This window comes from Leptonychotes weddellii, chromosome 13 (assembly GCF_054177405.1).
Source record: "Leptonychotes weddellii isolate Sample4059 chromosome 13, ASM5417740v2, whole genome shotgun sequence".
Taxonomy (NCBI): domain Eukaryota; kingdom Metazoa; phylum Chordata; class Mammalia; order Carnivora; family Phocidae; genus Leptonychotes; species Leptonychotes weddellii.
The window spans coordinates 34,126,280-34,138,990 of NC_138381.1; the positions used below are offsets into that span (position 1 = coordinate 34,126,280).

General features: G+C 41.2%; 1 long non-coding RNA gene across 4 annotated transcripts in view; it reads right to left on the bottom strand.

The window, feature by feature from the left end:
* Positions 1 to 12,711, bottom strand: part of LOC115944754 (uncharacterized) — an 80,312-nt gene that overhangs the window by 65,377 nt on the left and 2,224 nt on the right. For all 4 annotated transcript variants that reach the window (XR_014139638.1, XR_014139635.1, XR_014139637.1 and 1 more), the window contains exons 2-3: positions 10,694 to 10,805; positions 8,927 to 9,017 (exon numbers count right to left, since the gene is read on the bottom strand). This is a non-coding gene — a long non-coding RNA (uncharacterized LOC115944754). The remainder of the gene's footprint in view (positions 1 to 8,926; positions 9,018 to 10,693; positions 10,806 to 12,711) is intronic.

Sequence of the window (12,711 nt, forward strand, 5' to 3'; positions counted from 1 at the left end):
CCCCACTGCAGACTTTTAATACATCTTGACAGGCAATAGGGTACCACCTCATTCTTCTCCTTTAAGAGTGTCTTGGCTCTTCTAAACTCTGCATTTCTATATAAATGTTAGTACCAGGCTTTTTTAATTTCCAGAAAAAGTATTGAAATTTTTATTGGGATTGCAATAAATCTACAGATAAATCTACAAATAATTTTAGAATGAATTGTCATTTCACAATATCAGGTCTTCTAATCCTTCTAATCACTCCATTTATTTTGGTCCTCTTTAATTTTTCTCAATATTTTTTTACTGGTTCCTGAATAATCTTCTCTATAAATTTCATTTTATAGACTGTTGGATTTCTTAAAATTGTGATGGAATATACACAACATAAAATTTACCATCTTGGGACGCCTGGGTGGCTCAGTTGGTTAAGCGACTGCCTTCGGCTCAGGTCATGATCCTGGAGTCCTGGGATGGAGTCCCGCATCGGGCTCCCTACTGAGCAGGGAGTCTGCTTCTCCCTCTGACCCTCCCCTCTCTCATGTGCGCGCTCTCTCTCACTCATTCTTTCTCTCTCAAATAAATAAAATCTTAAAAAAAAAAAAATTTACCATCTTAACCATTCAGGGTACAGTTCAGTAGTGTTAAGCATATTCATGTTGTGCAACCAATCTCCAGAATTCTTTCCACCTTGCAAAACTGAAACTGTACCCATTAAACACCAACTCCCCCCTCCCTCCCCCCCCCCAGTCCTTGGCAACCTCCATTCTATTTTCTTTCTCTATGAATTTCACTGCTCTATTGATTCCATTCATGTAAGTGGAATTACATAGTATTTGTCTTTTTGTGACTGGCCTATTTCACTTAGTATAATATCCTCAATATTCATTCATGTTGTAGCATGTGTCAGAATTTCCTTCCTTTCTAAGGCTGAATAAGTTTACATTGCATGTATAATACCACATTTTGTTTATCTATTCATCTCTCGATAAACACTTGTTTGACTTTCATCTTCTGGCTATTGTAGATAATGCTGCTATGAACATGGCTGCTATGAACAATACCTCTTCAAGACTGTTTTCAGGGGCGCCTGGGTGGCTCAGTCGTTAAGCATCTGCCTTCAGCTCAGGTCATGATCCCAGGGTCCTGAGATCAAGCCCCGCATGGGGCTCCCTGCTCAGCGGAGAGCCTGCTTCTCCCTCTCCCACTCCCCCTGCTTGTGTTCCCTCTCTCACTGTGTCTCTCTCTGTCAAGTAAATAAAATCTTTAAAAAAAAAAAAGACTGTTTTCAGTTCTTCTAAGTTTGTACCCAGAAGTGGAATTACTGGATCATATTTTTAATTTTTTGAGGAACTACAGTATGTCCTTTTAATTCTTCTTACTGGATCATATTTTTAATTTTTTGAGGAACTACAGTATGTCCTTTTAATTCTTCTTACATAATTATTTTTAAGAAATGGGAAAAGTCATATTAACCAATGAAATAGAGTATATTTTTAAAAGAATTTTATGATATGTTAATCCAAAATAAAATATTTTACATAAATCACTACTATATACAAAGCAAAAAACTGATGAGATTTTTTTTAAATTCCCAAGTGGTTTTGAGACATTGTATATTAATGTCAAAAGTACTCTCTAGTCAAATTAGGTTGGGAAACACTGTATTAGCTGAAAGTGAATTTGGAGCAAGAAGCAGATTAACCAGTGCAGCGAGTGAGTGAGGACAGCTATTAAATTAAGACGTATTCATTGAGTGTGTATTCATATGTGTGTTTTTGATGGATAACGAAAAGAAAGAAAAAGAGACATAGTCCTAAAGAGCTTCGGATCTGGTGGGCTGGGGCTGGTGGAAAGGCAGTATAACACATCAAATAATTAGAGGAAAATTACATTCAGAGTATACTTAGGTGCTAAATGTGTGATGTAGTCAAGTTCTTCAGGGACATGAGGGGAGGAAATCAGTATAGGGTAAAGTAATTGGTTCACTTCATGGTGAAACAAGCTGGGCCTCAAATTTGAGAGAATAAGAAGAGCCATTTAAAACTCAAGAATAGCTTAAGCAAAAGCACAGCAATACAAATGAGGGTAGCTCTGTGGCTATTCAGCTTCCATGTGCACTCTTCTATACATTTTTGAACTTCTGTACATCAATAAAACAACTCCAGTTTTTCTTGTAACAAAATACAACTATTTTCCTTTTCCTCAAAATACGGAGAGACACAGTGCCAAAAGTCATTGTATCCATCACTGGTGATCTTAACTACTCCTCAAATTCAGGCCAAGTCCCACTAAATATTCTGTTACCTAATGAATACATTGTGAAGTTAACTTTCAACTCTAGGTACATAAAATAACAACGGGAAGGAGACAGAAGAAACTGTTTAGCATATAAAATAAACACGCATGTATAACAGAGAATACACAAAGCTCCTGCTGTCATGGTTTCTGCGATTTGCTGTGAGGCTGTCAATGGTATCTACATCTTCCTTCTTCCACTCCCCAGTCCACATTTCCCCCATCCTCAGCCCGAAATTCACCTGGAGTGACCAAAACCTTCACTCCTAGGCACCTCCAAGTAACTCCCTGGGTTTCATAGTCCTTCTTGTCTGCATTTATAGCAGCAACTCGAGTTCACCTCACCTAGAGTGACTTTTTTTTTTTTTGGCCAGTTGGTTCAATGATATAAGAAGTCCAGAATGTCCAGGAGGCATTCTCACTTTCCAATTCAATTGAACCACTGTGTCTGCTAATGGAAGCATTCCTCCCTTGGAGACTATGACTTTCATAACAGCATTGCTCAATGTTTCTGGGGCAGGAAAAATAATCCTGCAAATGGGTTACTGAGTTTAAGAGTGAGAAGGGCCACTCTCACTTCTACCCCTTGATGCTCAGATCCATGTGTTCTGGCTATGGGAGCGAGAACACCCTATAACAGTTGCTGATTCGAAGCTTACACTGTATCCTGTGAGACAGAATCACATTGTTTTGGGGTATTGTCTCCCAAATGGCACCACAAATGAGTCTTCAATAAGCCACTCCAACTCTCAATTAGCCATCTGCTCCTAGGTGATGGAATATGAGGGTTAAGGCCAGTTGATTCCATTAGCATAAGCCCCATGCTGTATTTCCTTAGCTGTGAAATGGGCTCCTGGATGAGAAGTAATGCCGTGCAGAATACCATGATGATGGATAAAGCATTCCATAAGTACACAGATGGTACAGCTGGCTGAAGTATTATGTTGAGAGAAGGCAACTCCACATTCAGAAAACATGCATATTCCAGTGAGGATGAATCTCTGCCTCCTCTGTGAAGAAATAGGTCCAGTGTAATCAATCTGCCACCAGGTGGCTGGTTGGTCCCCGTGGAGAGTGGTGCCATATAAGGGGCCTAGTGTTGACCTCTTCTGTTGATAGATTCGCTACTCAGCAGTAATGTTAGACAAATCAACACTGAGTAGGGGAAGTCCATGTTTCTGAACCCCATGCATAGCCTCCATCCCTACCACTGTGGCCACTTTGTTTATGGCTCACTGAGCAAGCACTGGGGTGACTAGGGTAAGAGACTGAATTATATCCATGGAGTGTCCACCTGATGATGAGCAGCCTCCTTTACAGTGCACAGCCATGGCTCACTGCACAGCAGAGAAGTCTCTATTGTGCCATGGTAATGGAACTTGCCGAAAGTCTTTTCTCCAGAGTGCAAGGGAAAGTCATTCACTGTGAAGTATCTCACTAGTGGCACTCTGCTCTGAACCTGCCCAAGAGGGTGCAGAAAGAAACTGCTGCCAGGGAGATCTGCTGCTGCCTCCTGGAGAGCTGCATGCTAAGCTTGTCGAGCCAGCACACCAGAACCAGGACGGGAAGCCCCTTTCTCTTGTAATGTCTTTCCAGAGCCTCCTACTGACAAATCATAATATCATGCTTGTTGGTAAAGGAAAAATATTTAAGAGGCCCATTTCATGTTTACAGACCAGGTAAAGGGTGAATTTCAATGAACTACTAGCTGGCAAAAGCACTGTAATGGGTTGACAGTATCCTTCCAAAATTCATGTCCACCTGGAAACTTGGAACGTGACCTTATTTAGAAATGTACCTTTTTTTTTGCAGATGTAATTAGTTAAGCTGAGGTCATACAGGATGAGGGTGGGCCCTAAATCCAATGACTGGTGTCCTTTTAAAGGGAGATGAGACATGGAGCCGCACTTAGACCAGAGAGAAGAAAGCCATGTGATGACAGAGGCAGAGATTGCCAGCAACCATGAGAAGTTGGAAAGAGGTAAAGAAGGACTCTTCTCTAGAGCTTTCTGAGGGAGCATGGGCCTGCCAACACCTTGATTTCAAACTTCTAGCCTCCAGAACAATGAGATAATAAATTCTTGTTGTCCTAAGCCACCAAGTTCGTGGCAATTTGTTATGGCAGTCCTAGGGAGCTAATACAGCACCAAACCCAGTTATTACCAAATGCTCAGTTCCAGTTTGGGGAGAACCAACTCATGAATGAATAGCTGAAGCCCTATGCTTTGGGAGAAAGGCGAGAAGCAAGATTCTGTATGGACAATGTGCTGAACACCCAAGATTATAGCAGACTCTGAAATTCTACCATACATCTCTCCTCTCATTAGGCTTTACTGTCTTATCAGACGTGGATTTTCGGTACTGTGGGAAATTTCAGATGTCCATCTCTTCACGTGAAAATGTCATGAAGCCATCATGCTTTATTCCAACATATCCTCCTGCAGCAGCTCTCTGACCACTGGGCTCTCCTTCTTGCGGGTTGTCTGTCTTCTGTGCCTTGAAATCTATCTGAACAGTCTGTTAAATTTCAGAAACTGTCCCTTTTATCAGTTTGATCCTCATTTTATTCACATATTTATGGAGCAAGAATTAACTAGAGATCACTGTGCCAGCTACCTTCAAGGGAACAAATGACACAGAGAACACAAGGATGAACGGGACACAGACCCCGTCTGACATGCACATGAGTGACGGAGACACATCTTGGAAGATCCCAGATTTCTACTGGGGGGATGGTGGTGTTCATCCAGGAGATAAGGAAGAAAAAGAGGCGAGTGGAGAGGAAGTGAGGAGGAATGCAGGTTTGGTTTACGGTGCCTGTGAAACAAACAAGTAGTGATGTTTCTTCAAGTCACCTCTATGCGGAGGAGGCTCAAGAAAAGGCTCAGGCTCAGGATATAAACTGGAACTCACTGGTTTAGAGATGGTAGTTGAAGGCTTATATGTAGAAATAGATGAGCTAGCCCAAAGAGAGCCTAGAGCACGAAAAGTGCAGGAACCAAAGGCAGAACAATGAAGAACACGAATAATATGTGGGAATGCCGAACAAGAGGAACCACTGTAAGGAGTGTTCAGAAGAAGGAAGAGAACCTGAAGACAGAGGGGTAAGGGAGGACAGAATTCAAAGTGGAAGAAGTACGGTAGGTAATAATGTGAAATGTTGAGAAGATAAGGACTAAAATAAGTGAATTATATTTGACAATAGGGAAGACAAGGGAAGGGCTAAGGGTAGAAGCTCCTTACAGAAGGCTTAAAGGGAATGGGAGGTGCGATTGTAGTTTATTCTCTATAACTGATGTTATGATACTCATAATGGAAAAGTCAAATTGGTCTATAAGACCTGGAATGGACGAGGGCCGTCCCTTCCCCCCCATCCCACCACTAAGTCCTGCTCTGCAGAACTGCATCCAAATTCCTATTCGTATAGCTGTTTCTATGGGGATTTATTTACACGTTCTAAATAACTTAAGACAGCCATCTCTTTTGATATTTGACTTTTACATGTTATTAAGTTCATTTTAGGGAATATAAGGATTTAGCTCTCTTACACAGCCACATTACCTTCATACACAGAATTGTCATTCCCCCCCCTTCCCTCAAACCTCCCAATATACTTCTAACTTATTTTGGTTAGATCAGATTTCAGTGTTCACATTATAATGACTATGTATGTATTATTCATAGCTAAGTCTTCTAATGTACTATAATTAAATTTCTTGCACACCATTTTGCCTGGACTTAATGATAAATGAGTATGGTTTCCCCCCTTTGCTTAGTCTTCTATGTACCCATCACTAATCCTGCCAGAATTGCAAACTTTCACCCCAAAGTATACATCTCCTCTCAGCAATGGAACATACCAAACACACCGAGTACTCTGTCTGCAGTACTTTTCCCCCTGGAGGCATGTGCCTTGAACTCTCCATCTTCTTAGCTCCAAAACTTTCAACTTCGATCTCCTTTATCACCCTCTCAAGAATTTCTTCCATTACCTACTATGTTGAATCCCCTATGCTTGTTACTTGGATTACTCTCTCTTTTAGGTAGACCTCCAGTAACCTCCTGAGAAAGGGTGCATGGGAGGTAACTTTTTTTTAATGCTTTGCATATCTGAAAATTATTCCTACTTTGAATATCATTCATCAGAGTTTAAGTGGGAAATTAATTTTCCTCAAGATTTTGAAGGCATTGTTCATCATCTTCTAGACTGAGAAGTCTAATATCATCCCGTTTTTCAATTTTTAGTTTGCAGCTAGTTAGATTCCGGAAGCTCTTAGGATCTCAAATTTGTCCTATATTTTGAGAAATTCCAGAATGATATAGGTCTTCATCCTTCATGTTGTGCATGCAAAGCGTTGGCCCTTTTAATCTGTGAATTCCCATATTTCAGTTTTGGGACATTCTCTTGAAAAACCTTTACTTAAAACTCAACTCTTACTCAGCACTGCATGATCCACACTGGGGAATGGGGAGTCAGAATTCAGCCCTATTGGTCATTCAAGGAATCCACACTAGGAAGATATGTATCATCTTTAGGTTGTTTGATCATCTTCAGAATGTATGGTAAAATGGTTTCTGCTAAGAATCTGAGGCAAACTCCAACTCAGAGACATTTGCTGAGTGGGCAATTAAAAACAACTCCACCCATATCTGTGCAATAATTAAACTAGTTTTAGTGGGAGAGGGAATGCGTGAAATAGGTGATGGGTATGAAGGAGAGCACTTGTTGTGATGAGCAACAGGCGCCGTATGGAAATGCTGACTCACTATGTTATACACCTAGAACTAATATTATACCTGGAACTAATATTACTATTTAACTAATGGGTGTTGAAATAATAACGCTCTGAAAATGAGTGTGACGACAGAGATAAAAATAGAAGGAACAACTGAGTATCTGTTTAAAGATTAGAGTACCCAATCCCTTCCATGCCTCAGCTCAGTGGATGGCTACCATGTCTATTCTCACCTATGCAGAAGTCTAGGATTTTCTTCTCTGGAAAGGTCTCTGAACTGTAAGACACCTTGCACATACAGTAGCCCTCACCCTCACCCTAACCATCACCCTAACACAAACCCTAGTCCTACCACTAACCTGTAACTGGAACACTAAGCGTAACCCTTTCCCTAACCCTAACCATAAACCTAACCCTCTGGCAAGGTCTCTGAACTATAGGATACCAGGCACATAACCTTCCCCTAAACTTAACCCTTACTGTAACTCTAACCCTAACACTAGATTTGAGAAAGTGGGTTCCTGAACACAAAATAAGAAAAGCTGAGAGCAGCCGAGTTATTCTGGGGAAGATCCCAAACCTTTAAGAATTGGTAATATTTCTGAAAATGGGTGTGAAGGTAGAGATAAAAACAGAAGTAACAATTGAACATCTAATTAAAGAGTATTTAGGGGCACCTGGGTGACTCAGTAGGTTAAACATCCAACTCCTGGTTTCAGCTCAGGTCATGATCTCAGGGTTGTGAGGTGGAGGCCTGCTTTGGGCTCCCCCACTCAGCAGGGAGTCTGCTTCCCGCCCCCCGCTGCTTCCCCTGCTAGTGTACACACACCCATACTCTCTCTCTCTAAAATAAATAAATCTTTTTTTAAATAATTTATTTATTTGACAGAGAGAGTGAGAGAGAGAGAGAGAGCACAAGCAGGGGAGAGTGAGAGGGAGAAGCAGACTCCCCGCTGAGCAGAGAGCCCGATGTGGGACCCGATCCCAGAACCCTGGGATCATGACCTGAGCCGAAGGCAGACGCTTAACTGACTGAGCCACCCAGGAGCCCCTAAATAAATAAACCTTTTTTTAAAAAAAGAGTATTTAGAGCTCTAAGTCCCTCCCTTGCCTCAGCTTGGTGGATGGATGCCATGTCTAATCACACCCAAGCAGAAGTCTGGAGAGGTCTCTGAACTGCAGGATACCAGGCTCATACCAAAACCCTAACCTGAACCCTAACATTTCCCCTAATCCCTAACCCTAACCAACATCCTATGGAGTGGTCTCCGACCAGCAGTATACAAGGCCCATACCCTCACCCTGGCCCTAATCCTAACCCTCACCCTTTCCCCAGTCCTATCCTGAACCCTAACCCTAGATGTGAGGGGGAAAAGAAAAAGGGAGAAGTGGCATATATATATATACAATGGAATATTACTCAGCCATAAAAAAGTATGAAATCTTGGCATTTGCAACGACCTGGATAGGGCTAGAGAGTATGATGCTAAGTGAAATAAGCCATTCAGAGAAGCACAAATACCATATGATTTCACTTATATATGGAATTTAAGAAGCAATACAAATGGGCAAAGGGATAAGAAAAAAAGAGAAAGAGGCAAACCATAAAACAGCCTCTTAACTACAGAAAACAAATGGATGGTTACCAGAGGGGAGATAGGTGGGTGGGGAGATGGCGGAAATAGGGGATGGGGATTAAGGAATGTACTTATGTGATGAGTACTGGGTGTTGTATGGAAGTGTTGAATTACTATATTATACAAATGAAACTAATAGTACTGTATGATAAGTGGAGTAAAAATAAAACCTTCCAAAAAATAAAAAATAAATTAAGTTTTAATTGGTACAAATTCACTATCAAATACCAAACAAGCCACTTTAAAGATGGGGAAAGAAATTTCACTTACCAATTGTACAGTACCGCTCCTAGTGCTATAACCTGTCTGATATTTGGACCAGCTTTCTAGCAGCTTGAATTTGGCTCTTCATTAAGTTAGTCTAGGAAACAGACATTGCCTTTGTTTCTTTGTTGCTAGATATCATGAACCAGCTCCCAGATTCAATCAGAGCCTTGCTACTCAAAGTATTATTATTACCTAGGAATGTGTCAGAAATGTAGAAACTTGGGCCCCACCTCAACCTTACTGAATCAGAATTTGCATTTTAACAAGATCCTCAAGTGATTCCTATGCACATTCAACTTGGAGAAGCAGTGATATGGGTCGTGGACATCTTTGAGAATCAGACAGAAGATGAAGACCAGAAATCTCAGACTAGAAGCTACGCAGGTGATGGAACTGGAAAGGGGCAGGTGGGGACTTTTAGCAACTGGGGAAAGCAGGCTCTAAGTGTCCACAGGTAGCAGCTACTTTGCTCCAAGAAACATTTGTCCAGAGGGAATGCAGGATCAGTATTCTTAGATTTTTCAGTTTTCCAAAAGAAGTGAGTAGTGTGGATTTTCTTTAATGTATTGAATCAAAATTTACATTTTGGAAACCAAATCAATTTCAAAATTATGGGGCAAATAAATCACATCACAGACTAGTCCTTGTCAAGGTTGATAACTTGTGTCTTCTGTTAGACCCTGTCCCCAGAGAAGTACACATACACACCTAGAAACACACAGTTCAGTGGTGTCCATTAGAGCTCTGCACCGTGATGCTTGTGCATCAGTGTGACAGCCATTGGTCATATGAGGCTACTGAGGACTTGAAATTGGCAAAAGTGACTGAGGAATTGAATTCCTAATTTTATTTAATTTTAATAAGTTTATACTTAAGTAGCCACATGTATTTAGTGGTTACCACATCAGGCACACAGATACAGAGCCCACAGACCATGGGTTAAAACTCTTCTCAGGGTGGCAGGAGGGGTGAAATAAAGGGGATTATCATGATGAGCACTGAGTAATGTATACAATTGTTAAATCACTATATTGTACACCTGAAACTAACGTAACACTGTATGTTAACTATACTTCAATAAAAAACAAACAAACCAAAAAACCTAAATGCCTATCAAACGTTTATTTTCCCAAACAAGCTTTCCTTTTGAGGCAGTTCTTTATTTAGTTAATATGGAGGTTCTCAACCTCAGCTGCTGTGGGAGACCAAAAAAATGGCCCCAAAGACAGTAGGTCCTATTCCTGGAACCTGTAAATATTACCTTATTTGGAGAAAAGATCTCTGCAGGAGTGAACAAAATAGGGATCCTGAGATGGGGCGGGGGCGGGGATTATCCTTGATTTTTTGGGTAGGCCTTAAAAGCAATTACATGTAGCCTTACTAGAGGGAGAAAAGGAAAGACTTGAGGATGCTGGCCTTAAAGATTGGGGTGAGGCAGCCATAAGCCACAGACTGCTGGCAGCCACCAGAAGCCGTAAGAGGAAAGGACTGGATTCTTCCCTAGAGCCTCCAGAGGGAGTGCGGCTCAGCTGACATCTTGATTTTGGCCAGTGCCACTGATTTCAGACTTTGGGCCTCCAGAACTGTTGTTTTAAGGCACCAATTTTGTGGTTGTTATAGCAGCCCTAAGAAACTAATATAGCTGCCCACTGGAATTGCCTGGGGAGCTTTACCTACCTACATTAGTTTATTTAATCTTCTTCCAACGAGATGACTATTGTGATCCCTATTTTGTAATGAGACAAGGATTAGCAGATTTTAGGAACTTACCCACAGCTGGCTTGTGGCAGAGTTGAGGAGTGAACCCAGGTCTGTCTGCTCACTTCTGGAAACAGTGAACAAGGAAGAGGGAAATATCCAAGATGACTTCTAAGACTTCTGCCTGGAATACGGAGCCAACAGGAGTTTCACTATCAAAGAAGGAATCTGAGAAGCATGGCAGTTGAGGGTGTAAGTATGGGAAGATAAACTCAGTCTGGGATGCTTCCTTAGTTGTTTTCCTAACTTGATACTTCATTCTTGTCTTCCACAAAGGGACACATGGCTCACTCATTCAAACTCTCACAGCTATTCAGTATGTACGCACACTTGGACTTCCTCCACACACTCTCCACCACCCTCTTGGAAACCATAGCTCCATTGTAGGCAAATTGCCTTTTATTTCTAAACCTAACTCTCTAACTCAGTATCCTTGTAGAAACATGGCAGCTTGTCTCTAACACACCTCTTCATGCTTCTTTAGGCAAGGAAAAAATGAGTGTGTGTACAGATGGATACAGATCCACACCTGTAAAAGTTTCTAACCAGATGGAGAGTAAATATGCTGGGATAAAGAAATACAGTGATTGGGACGCCTAACTGGCTCAGTCCATGGAGCATGCAACCCTTGATCTTGGGGTTGTGAGTTTGAGCCCCATGTTGGGTGTAGAGATTACTTAAAAATAACATCTTAAAAAAAAAAAGAAATACAGTGATAAAGAAGAAAAGTAGAAGAGTGAATATAATATTATAGAGTGCCCTCTTCACTGCATTAATAAGTGGTTTATGAAATTCATAGGGAGTTTAATATGCTTATATAAGGGAAGCATTTAGGTATATGGCATGTTTGATATTTATTTTTACATAATCTCATAAAATGTCCAATTATGTAGACGGTATTGATTATCACCTATTATTCAGCCTCAGATTCAATCTACTGAAAATTCTCCTCAAATGTCCACATAACCCACTGTCAAACCTGCTCATACCATCTTTTAAAAAATTTACCTAAATGATACACTATCCAATCATCTGTCAGTCTGCCCACCAAGCAAGCATTAGCATCCTAATGTTTCCTGATGTGCCTCCATCCTCACTCCCTCTGCACTAGTTCAGATCTCCAACAGCTGCCGTCCAGATCTTCACAATAGTTTCAGAGCTGGTCACCCTGCCTTGAGTTTTGTCTCCTCCCAAATCCAACCTTCACATTGCCATCACAGAGTTCTATCTGAACTGCAGATAGGCTTGTGCCACTTACTCCAGATCCTACTTCAAATTTTAGTTCATAGCCTTTTACCTGGCCTGCCACATCTTTTTTTTTTTTATTTTATGGCCTGCCACATCTTTTAAAGCAAGCTACTTCTTTCTTCATCCTCACCCTGAGCCTCTCATGCCTTGCCATCCATCGATCTCAGCAAATATAAAATTTCTGCACTGGCTTCTCAATTTGGACTACATGGCACTCAGCTTTCCCCCATCAATCCCAGTCTCACTCTCTCCACCTCTCCCCCCTGCCCCAGCACCTTCTTTCTTTGTGCTTTTATAGCATCCTGTAGATAGCTCCATCAGAACATCTGCCACGTTGTTTACAACCGTCAGTTTATATACCCTTCTTCTTAGTCTATCGGTTCCTAAAAAGCAAGAATCTTGGGGCGCCTGGGTGGCTCAGATGGTTAAGACTCTGCCTTCAGCTCAGGTCATGATCCCAGGGTCCTGGGATCGAGTCCCACATCGGACTCCTTGCTCAGCGGAGAGCCTGCTTCTTCCTCTCCCTCTGGACCTCCCCCTGCTCATGCTTTGTATCTGTCTGTCTCAAATGAATAAATGAAAAAAATCTTTAAAAAAAAAAAAGCAAGAATCTGTATATTACATTTGAATTCTCAGTTAGTACCATGCATCTGGTATATAGATGTGCTCTCTACTAGGACCTTGTTCCTGCTAATTTTTCACTCTGCCCCCAAAAGTAAAAAAATAAAAGGCAAACAAAACCTGTGCTTTATCAAACATACTGTGAAACTTTCATAAATAGT